The 19,556-nt window shown below is 44.2% G+C and overlaps 1 protein-coding gene across 1 annotated transcript in view; it reads left to right on the top strand.

Annotated features, from left to right (window-relative positions):
* Positions 1-19,556, top strand: part of F12 (coagulation factor XII) — a 146,119-nt gene that overhangs the window by 26,612 nt on the left and 99,951 nt on the right. The window lies entirely within an intron of this gene.

The raw sequence follows: 19,556 nt of genomic DNA on the forward strand, positions 1-19,556 counted from the left end.
CTCTCGGGGTGGACGGCACTGCTCTCAGGGTGGACGGCACTGCTCTCGGGGTGGACGGCACTGCTCTCGAGGTGGACGGCTCTGCTCTCGAGGTGGACGGCTCTGCTCTCGAGGTGGACGGCTCTGCTCTGCTGGTAGTAGGCTGCGGCTCCACACCAGAACGCCTTCTTTTCACGGGCACACATTCCTCTTCTGATTCTGTATCAGACCCGCTGCTTGTAACGGGTTCATAGGCCGAATCCGTATCTGACTGAGACTCAGAGAGCTCCCCGCTGCTCTCGCTGGTCATACTTAGAAGCTTGTAGGCCTCCTCACTAGTAAAATATTTTTTTGCCATACTGGTGGCTGGTGAGGCTGCACTGCAGAGCCCTGTGGTGGCACAGGTGGGCACAGGCAGCACAGGCAGCACAGGTGGGCACTGATGGACACAGGCGGCACAGGCAGCACAGGTAGGCACTGATGGACAAAGGCGGCACTGATGGACACAGGCGGCACTGATGGGGCACTGCAGTGGCGCAGGTGGCACTGATGGGCACAGATGGCACTGATGGGCACTATAGTGACTTTGGTGGCACTGGTGTGGCTCTGGTGGCACTGATTAGCACACAGATGGCACTGGTGGGCACACAGATGGCACTGGTGGGCACAGGCGGCACTGGTGGGCACAGGCGGCACTGGTGGGCACAGGCGGCACTGATGTGGCACTGCAGTGGCGCAGATGAGCACTGATGGGCACAGGTGGCACTGATGGGCACAGGTGGCACTGATGGGCACAGGTGGCACTGGTGTGGCACTGGTATGGCACTGGTATGCACTGTAGTGGCACTGGTGTGGCTCTGGTGTGGCTCTGGTGGCACAGAGGTGGCACAGAGGTGGCTCTGGTGGCACAGAGGTGGCACAGAGGTGGCGCTGGTGGCACAGAGGTGGCACAGGTGGCACAGGTGATAGATAGCACTGTTGTGGCACTATTGTGGCACTGTTGTGGCACTGTTGTGGCACTATTTGGGCACTGCTGGGCACTGCTAGGCACTGCTGGGCACTCACAGTTTCTCAGCTTTTCACTCGATTGCTCTCCTCTCCTCTTACGCTGCATCGGTGTGAGGAGAGGAGACTGATGACCTTACAATGACCCGGCAAGCCGAATTGTTTACATTTGTGATCGCTCCGTCATTGGACGGAGCGATCACGGGGTAAAGGACCGCTGACATTGGTCCTTTACCGCGATCCGTGTTGCGCCGGGTCCCGTGAACTCGGTGAGCACGGATGTTCCGGCGTGCGCGCCCAAGGGGGCGCGCAGGAACGATTCTCCAGGAGGCCGTTAATTAACGGCCTCTCAGAGATAGCAAACCGACCTGTAGCCGTTAATCGGCTATAGGCCGGTTATTAAGTGGTTAAACTTGCTGGGGGCCCATGAAATAAATATAAGGTACAATTATTGCAGTGCTAATAATGATGGCCATAGAAAAAACACTTAGGATTGAGCTTGCCAACCTCATGAGTCAAGAAATAGTTGTTCCCGCTGCACCCTTTGTAGCTGGACACTAGATGACAGGTCCTCTTTGAGTAATGCATGTTCCTTTAACAACAATGAATGGTCACTGTACACATCATCTACAGTGTAGAAATTTTATTGACCCTGCCGACTCACATAATCTATCACCAAAACATTTTTTTTTGTTTTTTTTGTTTTGGATAGAGTGGAGAGGGATTAAAACTCTTTTCAGGTTTTTATTGCTGTCTGTGCCCCCATAAAGGAGATTCACTCTCTGTATTTGTCCTGTTTGCCATTATTATCAAAGGTTAAACTAAAATAAAATCCTAAATTTTGGGTTGACACCGGAACAGTAATTGAGGAGAAATCTTCCAATTGGGACACTAGTTCTGGTGACTTTGGTGACACCACAGGACTTTGGAGAAATTTCCTCTAATTTCCTTTTTTTTTGGCAATGGAGTAGGAAGTGAGGGGAAATCTCACCAAAGGGACACAGATGGCAAAAAAACTAAACAAAAAAACCCGATGGGTTATAAACCACTCTTACTGTATCCAAAATGAAAAAAAAAAGTTTTGGTTGCACTTTAACATTCTGTATTTTGCTGTACTTTTTGCTACAGTCAAATGATAGTACTGCAGAAAAACAAACCTTTTGAATATTTATGCTTAGCCTGTAAGACGGGCTGTGTGGCTGCCTGAATTTGGTGCCAAAGCACAAGTCCCTACCCCCGCTCCAGCCCTGATAAAACACTTTCCCTCCTGCTGAGGCCAAACCCTTTGCAATCTTGTGCCCTGCTCCTTTCCATAGGTCTCCACATTCTCCACATTCCCAGTCATAGACCTTTATATCCCAAAGAAGGAATGTCCACACATAAATAGATTCACTGCACTTTACTGGTGTTAGTCAGAAAACTGCATTACAGTCAAATCACAAGGACATACAGTACATTCCGGAGTGACTTGACATACACAGTCAATCACATATAGTAGACAGTCCACAGTAGTGGCAAGTGAAAGCATGTGCAGCATCTTAACAGCCACTTCCCTATAATCTCTCCTTTTCCCAGGGTCATCAGTAATCACAGGACTGCTGATTGGAAGCTAAGCAGTGGGGACCTTGAGTGGAAAGTGTGAACAAATTTTCCTTTTTGACTGCTGGTGATTGCTGGGTTGCATTTTTAGGTTCTTTTTGGGGCTTTTACTTGTAGCTTTTGAACATATTTTTCTGTCACTTCTTAAACAGCTTTTTTTCTTTGCTTCCTTCAGCCTACTAATTAAGGGGAGTGGTTAATTAGTCACAGATGCTTGAGGCCTATATAAGCTTCTGTAGAACTCATTTTGAGCCTGCTCATCTTTGAGTTTGCTGGAACTTAGACCAAGTGAAATTGGACTAAGTGGGGAGTTAAAAAACCAAAGATGAAAACAAGAGGTTGTAACAGGGGTTACCTGTGTAGGGTGAGTGTGTACCTGTGTATTGTAAGTACATGAGTGCTGCGAGTGCACTTGTGCTGTATTGAGTATTAGTGTCAGGTAGTACCTATGTATTGTGAGTACCTGAGTGTTGTCTTAGTGTGTATGGATTGTTAGTACTTGTGTATTGTGTGTGCAAGTTGGTCATTGAGTGCACGTTGGTTAACGGGTGCACGTTGGTCTGCGCGTGTGCATGTTGGTCAGCGGGTGCACGTTGGTTAGCGGGTACACACTGGTCAGTGGGTGCACGCTGGTCAGTGGGTGCACGTTGGTCAGCGGGTGCACGTTGGTCAGCAAGTGCACATTGCTCAGTGAGTACCTGTGTACAGGCATAACCCACTTTTAAGTACACAATGGGGTTTATTTACTAAAACTGGAAAGTGAAAAATCAGACTCACTTCTGCATAGAAACCAATGAGCTTCCAGGTTTTATTACCAAAGCTTAATTGACCAAGCTGGGGTTAGAAGCTCATTGGTTTCTATGCAGAAGGGAGCCTAATTTTTCACTTTCCAGCTTTAGTAAATAAACCCCATTGTGTACTTAAAAGTGGGGTATGCCTGTATTGTCTTGTTGAGTATTAGTGTCAGGAAGCTAGTTGTTGAGTAATTTGGACAGGGTATAATCCCCAATCCTCATGAAATTACTAGGTATGATGGGTGTGGCGATGCAACTCGGTGTACATTTTGTGGCATGTATGCATTCTTTGATCATTCAATCGAGGGTGAATACTGCTGTGCAAAATGTAATCACATTGTTCCCCTGGAAGCCCAGGTTCTGAATCTGGGGAAGCAACTGTCAGAACTGAGAAGTCCCTCCATACTAAAGGAGAGCCAGGAACCTACACGGTAGGTGCCGGTAGGGGACAGCACAGAGGCGGTTGGAGACAAAGAGGTGCAGACACTAGAAAAGAGTAGATGGGTGACAGTCAGGAAGGGTAGAGGGGGAAGTTCCAGGGAGGCTGATCCAAGGCTGGAGTATCCCAATAAGCACGCTCCATTGAGTGACATTGGTGAAAACCAGTGAGGGACCAGCACTGCTGGAGCTGAGAGACTCTCCTAGCTGCCAGGGGAAGAACTCCTCCAGTGAGTGTGGGGGGGGGGGGGGGTGAAGGAAAGGAAAGACAGATTATGGGGGTAGGGGACTCAATTCTTAAAAGGACAGAGAGAGTAATCCGTAACAAAGACCTGAAGCGCCAAACTGTATGTTGCCTACCAGGCGCTCAGTTTCGGCACATCACGGATCTGGTTGACAGATTACTGGGAGGGGCTGGGGAAGACCCAGCTGTCATTGTGTACGTTGGCACCAATGACAAAGTCAGAGGCAGATGGAGTGGTGTCCTAAAGAACGATTTTAGGGACTTGGGAGCTAAATTTAGGAAAAGGACCTCCAAGGTAGTATTCTCAGGAATACTACTGGTACATCGAGCCACACCAGAAAGGCAGAAGGAGATTAGGGAAGTAAACAAGTGGCTAAAGAGCTGATGTATTAAGAGGGGTTTGGGTTTCTGGAGGACTGGGCCGACTTCTCAGTCGATCCCCAGTACTATAGAAGGGACAGACTGCACCTAAATGAGGAGGGTGCATATCATATGGGAGTAAAGATGGTCAAAAAGTTAGAGGGTTTTTTAAACTAGGCAGCAGGGGGAGGTAGAGATAACGCAGAACATATTCCAGAGGGTAGTATTGGGGGCATTAGTGGTAGGTTGACTAAAGTACATAAACCCAAGGTAAGTATAGTAACTAGTCCTAGTTGCAATCTCAGAACACCTAATAAGAGGTCTAAACTACATGGCATGTTCACCAATGCCAGGAGCCTGGTGGACAAGATGGGTGAACTAGAGATACTATTGTACAAGGAGGATTTGGATTTTGTGGGAATTTCAGAGACCTGGTTCAACAGCTCTCATGATTGGCTGGCAACCATTCAAGGGTATAACCCTTATCGCAGGGATAGAGAGGGTAAAAAAAGGGGGAGGGGTATGCCTATATATACAAAAATAATGGACAAGTGAATGTGAGAGATGACATCACTCAAGGGAGCTAGGGAGGAGTTGGAATCCTTATGGGTAGAGCTCCAAAGGGATGAAGCTAAGGGGAAAATATTACTGGGGGTATGCTATAGGCCCCCTAACCTGAGGGAGGAAGTGTTATCATAATTATTATTATAATTATCCAGAAATTGACTGGGCGGAGGGAACCACGCATTCGTCTAAGGCTCATCAGTTCCTAAATGTCTTGCAGAACAATTTCATGGTTCAGATGGTAAACGCACCAACTAGAAATAAAACGTTACTGGATCTACTGATTACCAACAATGCAGACCTGATCACGGATGTGGCAATACGGGTTAATTTAGGAAACAGTGATCACAGGTCAATTAGGGCAGCTAAGATAGAACACAAAAGACACATAACGGAGGATAGCAAAGAAATTCTTTAAGTATGTAAACAGTAAAAAAGGGAGGACAGACATTATTGGCCCCATAAAGAATAAGGAAGGACATCTAGTTACAGAGGATGGGGAGATGGCAGAGGTTTTGAATTTATTCTTCTTTTCAAAAGGGAATCAGGGGCCTTCAGTAACCAAAACTGCAGTGTTTATCCTTATGACACATCACAGGAAGCACCTCCATGGTTAACAGAGGACAGAATTAAAATTAGACTTGGGAAACTTAACAGTAATATATCACTGGGACCAAATGGCTTGCATCCGAGGATACTAAGGGAACTCAGTCAAGTAATTGCCAGACCATTGTTCCTAATTTTGCTGACAGTCTTCTGACTGGAATGGTACCAGGTAATTGGAGAAAAGCCAATGTAGCACCAATATTTAAAAAGGGCCCAAAATACATCCCTGGGAATTACAGACCAGTTAGCCTAACATCAATAGTATACAAGATTTTAGTAACGAGAACGGTATCATTAGCAGTAATCAGCATGGATTCATGAAGAATCGTTCTTGCCAAACTATTAACCTTCTATGAGGAGGTGAGTTGCCATCTAGATAAAGGAAGGCCTGTAGACGTGGTGTATCTGGATTTAGTAAAAGCATTTGACACAGTTCCCCATAAATGTTTACTGTACAAAATAAGGTCCGTTGGCCCATAGGGTGAGTACATGGATTGAAAACTATCTACAAGGGCAAATTCAGAGGGTGGTGATAAATGGGGAGTACTCGGAATGGTCAGAGGTGGGGTCCCCTAGGGTTCTGTGCTGGGGCCAATCCTATTTAATTTGTTCATAAATGACCTGGAGGATGGGATAAACCATTCAATCTCTGTATTTGTGCACAATACTAAGCTAAGCAGGGCAATAACTTCTCTGCAGGATGTGGAAACCTTGCAAAAAGATCTGAACAAATTAATGGGGTGGGCAACTGCATGGCAAGTGAGGTTTAATGTAGAAAAATTTTAAATAATGCATTTGGGTGGCAAAAATATGAATGCAATCTATACACTGGGGGGAGAACTTCTGGGGAAATCTAGGGTGGGAAAGGACCTGAGGGTCCTAGTAGATGATAGGCTCAGCAATGACATGCAATGCCAAGCTGCTGCTAGCAAAGCAAACAGAATATTGGTGTGCATTAAAAAGGGATTAACTCCAGGGATAAAGCGATAATTATCCCACTCTACAAGACTCTGGTCCGCCCGCACCTAGAGTATGCTGTCCAGTTCTGGGCACCAGCCCTCAGAAAGGATGTACTGGAAATGGAGCGAGTACAAAGAAGGGTAACAAAGCTAATAAAGGGTCTGGAGGATATTAGTTATGAAAAAAGTCTGTGAGAACTAAACTTATTCTCTCTGGAGCAGAGACACTTGAGAGGAAATATGATTTCAATTTAAAAATGCCGTACTGGTGACCCCACAATATGGATAAAACTTTTTTGCGGAAGGGAGTTTAACAAGACATTATATGGTTTTGGTAAGTCTGAAGGAAAAAATCAGCAGAAAACCAGATAGTGTGTATGGAGATTTACAGTTTTTCTCAAGCTCTAAAATTTTCTGAATGTTTTCTCAGATAAAAGCTGACAGCTCTTTGTAGTTTTGTAAAAAAAAAAAAAAAGTTTAAAGAAGTTTGAATTAAGTTTGTGGAGTAATTGTGTACTAACATTCACAATTTCATAGCTCCCAACTGTCCCTGATTTCGAAGGACTGTCCCTGGTTTGGAACAATTTCCTTCTGTCCCTCTTTCCTCCTCATTTGTACTTTATTTTGGTCTGATCTATATAGTTGTGTATAAAATGCACCTTTGATCATTAAAAAAAGTGTTTCCCAGTGCTAAACCTTTCATTCAATCTCTAAAATGCAGCATTTGTAACTTTTAAAAGCCAGTATAAAGGAATAATAGTGGTAAAGAAAAAAAAACACTTGTGGGTTTAACTAATAATTTTTTTTGTACAATTTTTCTTTAGGGGATATGGCAAGGTGTGTGTCCTATGCCTACATACATTTGCTAATATGTGTCCCTCGTTCCCATCTCAAAAAGTTGGGAGGTATGCAATTATGTCATAACATAAAATACTGTGGTGGTTATTATTACTGCTGCTTCAACTCAACTTCAAAGAAAGGAGTGAGAGGACTTATGCCATGTACACAATGTTCGATGTCCGACTGTGTGTATGCTCCATCAAACATTTGGTGTCGGACTTTCCGCCAACAAATGTTTGATAGCAGGTTCTCAAATTTTCCGCAAACAAAACTTTGTAGTTGGAAAGTCCGGTTGTGTGTACACAACTCCGTGCACAAAAGTTCACGCATGCTCAGAATCAAGTACGAGCCAGAAGTGATTGGTCTTGCAAAACTAGCGTTCGTAATGTAGATAGCACATTCGTCACACGGCAAATTTTTAAATCTCTCAATGCAGCACATTCTGTTCTTCTTTTATAATGCTAGAATAATGAATTTTTGCGTTGCTGCTGATATTCACAGAATATGAATATTCACAGAATTCTGATGGATTTTTAATTATTTCTCGTGATCTCATGAATAATCTTTGTTTTTTTTTATAGTGATCGCCAGAATAATATATATATATATATATATATATATATATATATATATATATATATATATATATATATAATTTTTTTTTTTTTTTGATTGATCTCCATATTTTGTCATTTTGTGTGTCAAGTTACCACAACACCATTATTATCTTGTATATTTTAACCTCAAAGATACAACTATGTTGGTGTCCCTTGTTTTAATTTGACATGGTGTTTTTGAAATGTACCTGCCTATTAACAAAAAAACCCCTTTGAAGTAAAATACATAGCCAAGTATTTTGTCCCAAAAAATTTGATATTTAATAGGGTTCCTAACAAAATAAAGATGAAGGCAACGCTGGAGAAACAGTTGGAATTGGTGAAGCCTTTGTACCCCAGGGCAGACATCAATTATTTGACTGTCAAAATTGGTAACCTCAGAAGTCCATGTAATAGGGAGCACAATATGGTCCAGGACTCCGAGAGATCGGGAGCAGCAGCAGATGAGATATATGTCCCGAGGCTGTGGTCTTAGAACAACCTGTGTCTTTTGCCAGATCACACTAAACCCAGGCCTCACTCTAAACACTTCCTTCCATACTGCTTTGGTGATACTGCTTTGGTGAGTTGGGTAGCTGTGGTGTTGGTGGTATTGCTGGAGGAGGAGGAGGAGTAGTATGGTCCAACTCATACAGGTGGCTTCGATTTGTGAGTTGGCCCCTCATCCCCTTGTTTAGGGCCTGAAGAATGATCCCCTCATATGAGGTGTTGGTGTTGGCCCTCCTCCATGCGTTCCAGTTTACTGGCTGACACACAGCCAAATGACTCGGGCCTCCAGGGGTCATTGTAAATACCTCAGTAGCCTGGCGAATTAAAGAAGTCATGGATGCCTCCAAGTTCCTCCTCTTCCTGGTCCTTTTGGTTGGAAGGCGGAGGGGGGAAACCTGGGATTCCATCAAGCTGCTTTCCACGGCCTCCTCCTGGCTGAGACTTTCCTGTGTATGAAAATGGTACATAGTTTTAGTTTTTTGGTCATCAATCACACAAAATTTTGAGCTCACGACTGTTGCAAATTGAATGTTAACAAAAAGAAAAGACTATCATCCTGACCCCAGCATTTTTCATTCTTGTTGCAATCATTTTTGGTCACTACTGTCTATTGATATGTAAAGCACTTTGTTAAATCAGAAATTATTAATCAATAACATCGAATTAACATGATTCAAGTTTTGACAAGAAATATGTTGAGCAATGCTATACCTGGCTCAAGCTGGGCTCCTCCACATCTTTTTCCTGGGTGGAAGGCCCAGGTTGGACTTCAGTAGTCTCATCTGATGTTGAAGGAAGTGTGGAAGGAAGTGTGGAAGGAACTGTTGATAGCGATGGCCTGGGTTCACTCTGGTCTGACAAAAACACAGTCTGTCATAGCTCCACAGCCTGGGGACATATACATCATCTGCTGCTGTTCTGGATCTCATGGAATCCTGGACCTTCTTGCACTCCCTATTATATGTGCTCCTCAGACTACCAATTTTGGCCTTTAAATAGGTGATATCTGCCGTGGGATACACCAGCTTCACCAATTTCAACAGTTTCTCCAGCGCTGCCTTCCTCTTTAGCTTGTTGGAGTATTCCCTGTTTTGGACTTGCCAGAGACATGACATCTCCCTGTACATGTCCAGGAATCTGGACAGGAAGTCTGGGTCCATGAATTTATCCACCATTTTCTCTGCAAGACACAACACAAGACAAACCCCAATGTCAGGCTAAACTCTCCTAATCATGTCCCAATATAGGCCTCAATCTCTAAGCAGTATAGGCCACTAACCAGTTAAAATTATACCTTTGTTTGCATGATCGGCACTTACGATCCTTCGTCCTCCACTCACGTATGGGTATTATGCTTTATATACACTGCACATGCATGAAACTCCGCCCCTTCCTTATTTCTACTGTATTCCCCGCCTCTTCTCTTTCGGGGCAGTGGGAGAGCACATGGCGGAGAGACAGCAGGTGCTTGCAGAGAGCAGCAACGACAAAGATGAGTAAAGCCCAGAGCAAGGCAGTTTCACATCCAGGAGGCGATATAAGGCCTTAAATATGTCCTTTGTAGAGATGGTGGAGATGGTGAACATCTTGAGGAGGGCAGACTATGATGGGAAGTATGGACCGTACCCAAACCTAAATGTGAGAAAGTCCAAGATCATCACTAACGTTGTGAGAAGTCTGCACATCATTTTGGGCTACAACGATCCAAGGAGCAATTGAGGAAATGCTGGTCAGACCTGAAATTGCAAAGTGGATTTGCCTTTAGGAAATAACCCCCACAGTGCTCTAAAATGGGCCCCAATAAGGCCATTTTAGGGACTCCAAGCAATTAATTCATGGAGTTGAAAAGGATGATTATTTTTAGCATCAATGTATTACATACATTAACAACAAAAACCTTGTGTGTGTGTAGCAGACCCACAACAGAACATAATAGTTAGCTGAACAAGAGATTGTCACCTCGTGTATCAAATAAGTTACGTTTGCACTATTGAAGAAAATGGCCAAAAATAAAACCTAGGAGGCAGATAAAAGAAACACAAGCAGTGAATCAAATTAAATATGAGTTCAGTTTTTACAAACACATTTTTTTTCAAAAGGATTTAAACATCTGGCATATCAATTGCACCCCTACCCGAAAAGTACTCCAGATAGCTTTGCCGCTCTTCACGGGCATTTTGGGGGGGGGGGGGGCAAGCCTGAATGGCCAGTTTCAAGTGCCGTCATGTTTTAGTCCAGTGAGTCAGCCTCAGTCACAACTGAGGCCAGATAGTTGGCTGCATTTTTTCTTAAAAAATTGTCAAAATGCAGCAGCACACAACAATATGGTTTAGTTTATATTCCGCCATATTTATTGAAGTTAAGAATAGCTGAAACTGGCTGGCCATTATGCCAAAGGCATTTTCCACCACTCTTCTAGCTCTGGCCAGCCGGTAGTTAAAGACCCTCTGGACTGTGGTGAGGGTCCTCATTGGGAGCGGCCGCATCAGATGGTCCCCCAGCGCAAATGCTTCATCTGCTACAAACACAAATGGGAGGCCCGCCACGTTGTCTGCTGGGGGAGGCAAGCCCAAGCTGCCAGTTTGGAGACTAGAATTCCGTCTAGGTGATGACTCGACCATCTGACATCTGGCCATTCTTCCCCACATTCACATAAAGAAATTCATAAGTCGCCGACACCACCGCCAACAACACAATACTACTATACCCCTTGTAGATAAAGTAGTACGACCCCAAGTTGGGTGGTGAGACAATGCAGACGTGTTTCCCATCTATTGCCCCACCGCAGTTGGGAAAGTCCCACTGTTGGGCAAATTAGGAAGCCACAGTCTGCCATTCCTGTGGGTTGGAATGAAACAAAAAAACAAAAAATTTGTACTTTTGCACATAACATTGCAAGCAGATTAGACACAAACATTCTTGGCCAACATAAGTATAACATTTATTTAAATGAGTATTTAATGTCAAAAGTATAAAGTTCACTTATCAGATTCCTTACCCCCTCTGATGGCCCATTGTAAAAATTTTCGGGTAAGGGGAGATGTTTTGGACAGGTAAATGTCTCCACTTCATTGAGAGCTTGAGAGCTGAATGCATAAACAATGTGTGTTACCTTGGCCAGCCCCTCCTTACTTACACTATTGGCAGCCCACTGGACAGGTAAGAAGTGTCATAATCCAAAAATATGAATACACACTGTCCAAATTGAAGCACATTTTTACATTCTGAAATTAACTATCAAGATAATAGGAGAACAAAACTTTAAGAAGTACCATTTGAAAGTATTCAGGCAGGCCCTTGCACTACATGCTTTGGTGAATTTATCCATAAATATGACACAAAAGAGGAAGGTATAGTGTGTATGGGTTTGTAAAAGTCAGCAGAGTATTGGTATTGGTTGACTTAGCGATTGGGGGGAAGGGAGGGTTCCAAATGAGTTTTGCCCCCCCCCCCCAAAAGCTACTTGCACTCTGCCTGAATTTAAGGACAACAATAACATTTGGACACATTTTTAGGGGGTGTTTAGGGTAAGCACTACAAAGAAGCTGACAAAATACATTGTTAAGTGACTAGGCTAGGTGTGTATGGGCCCAGGATAGCATGCTGGGGACTGGTTAGTGAAGGCATAATGCATGAAGGACAAAAAAGGAGCATTAAATCTTACAGCATGCATGAGGACAAAAAAGACATTCACAGCATATTACAATCATGGTAATTAGGGAATGATGAAATGAATACAATACATTAGCAAACATTAAATAAATAGAATGTGGTTTTGAAGGATAAAACTTACCTACTAACACGAGATAAACAGGAGATTAACAGAAGGAGCCCAAAGGGTGGTGCACTGGCTATTGAACTTCCTTTTTATAGTTCCGTCGTACATGTTGTATGTCACCACGTTCTCACGTTCGGAATCTTTGGCCAACATTTGTGTGACCGCGTGTATGCAAGACAAGTTTGAATCGACATCCTTCAAACAAAAATCCACGATCTTGTTGTCCGGAAATCCGATTGTGTGTACGCGGCAGTAGAGTTTTCACGGAGGCCCTGATTTGATATGCTGAAAAAGACTGGTGCACTACTAAGGACAATGTAGTTAACTGGTAAATGAATGAAAATGACCTGCAATGATGACCCCCTCTTCCCTGACAACTTCTGGGCAACAATGGGCCCTAGCAGTGTGCTAACATTGCTGACAACTCTTTTGCTACCCGTACTTGATTTAGACATACTTTATGCTAAGATTCATGACAGATGGGGAGTCATCGGTAGAATTTGGCAAACACACAAATTTGTTGGGCGCTCAGTGGGATGTTCACCCACCAAAAGCTCCACAATGCACTGCACGTTGCACAGTGCATTCTAGAGCCCTAATTGGATAAAGCCTTACACCTGACCAGTGGTCAGCAGTTAGTGTGTTCACTTATTGTAACTCTGAGTGTATAGTGTTAGTGTAGTGTTAGTATAGTGTCTAAGTATAGTGTGAGTATAGTGCAGTGATGGCGAACCTTGGCACCCCAGATGTTTTGGAACTACATTTCCCATGATGCTCATGCACTCTGCAGTGTAGTTGAGCATCATGGGAAATGTAGTTCCAAAACACCAAGGTTCGCCATCGCTGGTATAGTGTGTCAGTATAGTGTGATTATGGTGTAGTGAAGTGTTTAACACAGCATCACATAATATTTAGTGCTGTATATCCCTTATTTGGGGGGGGTAGCAGTTTCTGCCACGCTGAGGGGGCCAGCAGCGTCGTTGTTCGCAGGCAAAGGTGGATGTGATTCGTCTCTGTTTAGCAATGTTGCCTATGCTATTCGGCCACAGCATACAGAGGAGGTGTTAGACTGGCTTACTAAACCACCCTCATCTTCCTCATCCTCTATGACCCAAGCTGACACTAGAGCGCAATCCACTGCAGCTGCCAGAGCAGCTTATTCTGACCCCTTGTCCACAGCTACTCCTGCCATAGCCCCAGCATCTTGCATGGAGGAGAATTATTTGAACACAGCATCAGCATTTGCTTCTTGACGATGCACAGACATTACTTGATTCTGATGTTGGTCCTGAAGTAGAGGAAGGGAGTAACATGTGCCTACAGCCTACAGAGCCTACAGAGAAGGGAAAACACTGATCAACAACAAATTGGCAGTCATGTTCCCACAGTGAATTGGCTCCAGTAATGATGAGGATGAAGGGGATCATGATGAGGTCACTGATGTGACTTAAGTGCTGGATAGCGCAGAGGCACAGCCCCAACAATGCAGGATGTCCTCCAGAGGCAGCCATCATGCAAGAGTAGAGAGCAGCCATCCTATTCCATCAGATTGTGGAACTGTGTCATCTCCCGGGCCACTTTCCACAGCTCAGTTGTGTGGGCCTTGTTTAGCACATCTGCAGTCGATCGCACTTTTGTAATTTGCAAACTCTGCCGCAAGCAAATCAATATAAAAAAAAATATAAAAATGAAGGAACGCTAGTGTCATTTAAATGTTACAAGGAATATAACAGAATATGTAAAAAGGAAAAAAAAGGATGCAAAAATTCAAAATGAAAGACAGATTGCAAAAGACAGTAGTACAAACCCCAGAAAATTCTTCAAATTTATTAATAGTAAAAAGGTTAAGTCTGAGCATGTAGGCCCTTTGCAAAATAATGTGGAGTGGGTGACTGTGGACAAAGAGAAGGCTAACTTATTAAATACTTTCTTCAGCTCTGTGTATACAAAGGCGCATGGGGGAGCTCATGTCCATAATGGGGGTGGTACTGACGCAGCCCCAAATCCACAATGGCTCATAAGTGATATGGTCCAGAAATATTTGGACAGAATAAAGGTGGATAAAGCACCTGGACCTGATGGCATCCACCCACAGATCCTAAGAGAATTGAGCTCTGTAATTTCAAAGCCATTGTATCTAATTTTTAGGGACTCATTAATGACAGGAATAGTACCACTGGATTGGCACAGGGCCAATGTGGTACCTATATTTAAAAAGGGAACAAAGTCTTTACCAAGTAATTATAGACCCGTTAGTTTAACTTCTATAGTTGGGAAGATACTGGAGGGATTAATAAAAGACCACATAGACGAGTTCTTGCAGGAAAATAATATTTTGAGCAACAGACAGCATGGATTCATGAAAGACAGAAGTTGGCAGACAAACCTGATTTCTTTTTATGAGGTGGTAAGTAAAACCTTGGACAGAGGGGTGGCGGTGGACGTGATATATTTGGATTTTGCAAAAGCGTTCGATACAGTTCCGCACACACGGCTCATGTGTAAGGTAAAGTCTACAGGTTTGGAATTATCAATTTGTAGATGGATAGAAAACTGGCTAAAAGACAGAATTCAGAGAGTAGTGGTTAATGATTCTTACTCTGAATTGTCTAAGGTTATCAATGGTGTACCCCAAGGTTCAGTGCTGGGACCCTTGCTTTTTAATATCTTTATAAATGATATTGGGTCTGGGATCAAAAGTAACATTTCCGTCTTTGCAGATGACACCAAGCTATGCAGTGCAATAACGTCCTTACAGGATGTCTCCAATTTACAAGCCGATCTCAATGCTCTGTCTAATTGGGCGACTATGTGGCAGATGAGGTTTAATGTTGAGAAATGTAAAGTTATGCACTTGGGGGCTAAGAATATGCATGCATCATACACTCTAGGGGGAGTACAACTGGGGGAATCCATAGTGGAGAAGGATCTGGGGGTTTTGGTAGATCATAAGCTCAATAATAGCATGCAATGCCAAGCTGCGTTTTCCAAAGCGAGCAAAGTCCTTTCCTGTATTAAGAGAGGCATGTACTCCAGAGATATCATTTTGCCCCTGTTCAAATCATTAGTAAGACCTCATCTGGAATATGCCGCACCAGTTCTCAAAAAGGATATTGGGGAACTGGAGAAAGTGCAGAGAAGGGCAACCAAACTGATAAGAGGCATGGAGGAACTCAGCTATGAGGAAAGATTAGAGGAACTGAATTTATTCACTCTTGATAAGAGGAGATTAAGGGGGATTTGATCAACATGTACAAATATATAAGGGGTCCATATAGGGAACTTGGTGTCAAGTTATTCACTTTACAGTCAACAAAGAGGACAAGGGGGCACTCTTTACGTCTAGAGGAAAAGAGATTTCATCTCCAAATACGGAAAAAGGTTTCTTCACAGTAAGAGCTGTGAAAATGTGGAATAGACTCCCTGCAGAGGTGGTTCTGGCCAGCTCAGTGGATTGCTTTAAGAAAGGCCTGGATTATTTCCTAAGTGTACGTAATATAACTGGGTACTAAAATTTATAGGTAAAGTTGATCCGGGGAAAATCCGATTGCCTCTCGGGGGATCAGGAAGGAATTTTTTCCCCTGCTTTAGCAAATTGGATCATGCTCTGCTGGGGTTTTTTTCCTTCCTCTGGATCAACTGTGGGTATAGAATTGGGTATATGGGCTGGTATGATATTTATTATATATATATATATATATATATATATATATATTTTTTTTTTGGTTGAAATGGATGGACTTGTGTCTTTTTTCAACCTGACTAACTATGTAACTATGTAATATGGGAAAAACACCAGCCATTTGGGTACCACATGCTTGCAAAGGCATTTAACCTCCCAGCATGTTGGCAAGAGCACCTGAAAATCACACACAAGGGACACCATTTTTCTCCTCCTCATTCCTCACCATTCATGTCTACCCAGGCTATATTTCATGACCTCTCAGCAGCCTCCACTGACAGGGATAATGGTGTAGCAAAGGGTGTAACAGCTCCTTGTGTAGCGCCCTGCTCCTGATGAACAGACACTATTGTTTTTTTTTTAAATGTAATTATCTGAAGCTGTAGTTTGGCTCAGACAAATTTCTCTAAAGTTCTGGTTTCTGTACCAGTCCAGTTGGGTTGCACTGATTCCCACCTGACCGTAGGTGTTGCTGTCACCGTCAGTGGGTGTGGAACAGCAGCAGGCTGGGTGTATTGTATACCGCCTCTTGCTCAGAAATGGTTCAGTGGGTGTGGTTTCCCTGCTGTGCATTCTGGGAGAGGGTATTTAAGGTACCGATGCCATTTTTTTGGGTTTGTTTGTTTTCGGGGTCTGTGATCCCAACCCCAGGATTCTCCTGGCCTGGGGTCTGTGTCGCATGGTCTTGCACCTCGGGGCATGCTGGTCCGAGGCTCTGCAACTGAGAGTGTAGGCTCAGGAATGTCTTGGGGCCTGCTGATCCAGGGGTGGTCCTGCACTGTCTCGCTTGCAGGGAGAAGCCGAGGAAAGCTGAAGGATCCAGGGGAGGACTTTTCCAGTGGAGGACCGAGTGCAAGGTTGGTGTCTCTGGAGGAGGATGCATCCCTGATCAGTATCCTTACAGTATCGCTGGGTCGGCTGAAAGAATCTGGTACTGTATGGTAGTTCTTCCTAAAAACTCTCAAGAATCTCTAAGTTTAATTAACAAGTCTGTGGCAGAGACGTTGTTGTCCATCTACTCTCATGAACCACTAAGTTTCATAAACAAGTCTGTGGCAGAGACTTTGTTAGCATTTCATCGGCTGCTAGGTCAAGTGAGAGGGGCCTATCTGGTGACTGCTGGATCCAGTCTGTGGAGCTGTTTGTCCTCTGGATCTGACTGATACCTCTAACCTGCAATTACCAGATGCCTGAACTCCCCTTATCCTCTAATCCTCTATTGCAGGACTGTGTCTTTCTTTGGTGTTACCCCTAAATAAATCTTCAAAAAGGGCCACGTGTCTGATATATCTTCATTTGGGCTACTTTCCACGGGACCCCCCTAGGATGAAGAGGCGAGCAGAAGAGGTAACGGTAAGTCCGAATAAAACCAGCAGCTACTTTGTTGGTTTGTGCTACACTTGCAACACGACTGCCAGCAGCACACCACCAGCGGTAGTGTATAGCAGGCAAATTTCTCTGCCCCAGCTGCTGCAGCAAAAAAATATATATATATACTCCCTGCCACCCACATGCCCAGCATCTAAATTCCAGCTTGTTCACATTGCTGGCTTTCCATCTCCTGCCTTTCCATCTGGTGGATTCTGCCCCCTTCTGTGAATTTGCAGAATGTGTTGTACCACAATGGCAGGTTCCCAGTCGCTATTTCTTTTCATGTAAGGCCATTCCAGCTCTGTACCATCACATGGAAGTCAATGTTTTGGCATTGTTGTGCCAGGCAGTCAGCAGCAAGGTCCACATTACTGCTGACACTTGGTCCAGCAAGCATGGTCAGGGACGATATATTTAGTTTACAGCACGCTGGGTAACTCTGCTTGCAACTAAGAAGGATGCAGGACAGGGCTCAGTGCTGGAGCTTGTTTTGCCGCCATGACTCCATACAGCTGGTGGTGATGATGCAAGATCTGTCAACTCCACCCCCTCCACCTCCATGCCCTCCTCTGCTGAATTGTCCTATGAACCACCAGTACCCTCTAGTGTTCACGGGGCTTTTTAACAAGTCAGGTTAAAAGATGCCATAGGGGACAGGAGCCACACCAGAGCAGAGATTCTTTCAGTTCTTCAGGGGCAGTCCCAGAGGTGGTTCACACCATGGAAGCTTGAGCCAGGAATGGTGGTGTGCGATAATGGCACTAACCTTCTGTCTGCCCCTTGACAGGCAAAGTTGACACGTGTGCCATGCCTGGCACATGTCCTAAATTTGGTGGAAGATTATTTCTTAAACAGGTACCCAGGGTTGCAAGATCTTTTAAGGCAGACCAGAAGAGTCTGTAGCCATTTCAGGTGGTCATACACAGCCATTGTTCAGTTGGCTGAAATTCAGCGGGAATTCCACTTGATTTGTGACATGCTCAGAAGGTGGAACTCAACTTTTGCAGTGCTGCAGAGCCTGCATATGCAGCAGGTGGCCATCAATGAGTATCTGTGTGAGTATGGCAGAAAGACAGGCTCAGGGCAGCTCTCCTTTCTTTACCAACGCCAATGGCTGCTGATAAAAAATGTATGCACTGTACTGTGACCATTTGAGGAGGCGACAAGGATGGTGAGCCGTGACAATGCATACATCAGTGACACAATCTCTCTTGTATTCCTGCTGAAGGATACTCTATGTGGCATTATGGACAGGTCACTCGAGGCAGAGCAGTGGGAGGAAGAGCAGGACTTCCTTTCCTCTCAAGGCCTGCTTTATGCAGACAATTCTTGCAATGCCACAGAACACACAATAGAAGAGGGAGGTGGGGGATTCTGGCAGTTTTTGAGGCATAAAAGGCAGCCCAAGACATACGTCAAACCTTAAGACATGGTTTTCAGTCTCAAGAAACTTTGGGAGTAGTACGTGGCTGGGAGGAGACAGTTCCAGATACTGTAATCCTCCATGTAATTCTGAAGGCTCTGCTTCTCATACCTCTGCAAACTTGTGGTTCATGGGCTCCCTTATTTTTCAAAGCCTGCGAAAGGACCAGAGAATTTGTGGCATCAAGAAGCAGGGTCATTATTGGTTGGCAACCCTCCTTGGCCACCATTACAAGGGGAAAGTCTCGGAATCCATCCTGCTCTGGGAGCACAGGATGAAATATCTTGAGGACACCTTAAAGAGGAGTTTATGTAAAACCTTTCCAGACTCTGATAGGATATAGTCTCATTGCAAATGTAGTTTTGGGGCTTCTGTTTGTCAAAGGAGGAGCGGTGGAGAAGGGGTCTGCCTAAGTGATGCATTAAAAAAATGTTTTAGTCCTTGTTGCCCGGGCTGTCAGCTTCAACATCCCATCAGCAGCATCTGCATCATATAGTGGAAGATTATCTAGGGGCAAAAACAGACATGGACAACTCACTGTTTTACTGAGTCATAAGAATAAACCACTGGCCAGAACATGCCCAGTATACAACTGAGCTGCTGGGCTGCCCTGCATCCAGCGTGCTTTCTGAATGGCATTCAGCTCTGCCGGAGGTTTTGCAACAGATAAAATAGCATGTCTGTCCACAAACTCTGTTGAACGGCTAACATTTGCCAAAATGAATCTGTCCTGGATTAGCAGCAGCTATCACGCCCCTAATGCCAATGTCACTGTTTAAGTGTTTTTGGAATCTGTAATCTCTGCAAG

Source organism: Lithobates pipiens, unplaced genomic scaffold, assembly GCF_037356315.1.
Source record: "Lithobates pipiens isolate NorthernLeopardFrog02 unplaced genomic scaffold, aLitPip1_a1.2 Scaffold_8, whole genome shotgun sequence".
Taxonomy (NCBI): domain Eukaryota; kingdom Metazoa; phylum Chordata; class Amphibia; order Anura; family Ranidae; genus Lithobates; species Lithobates pipiens.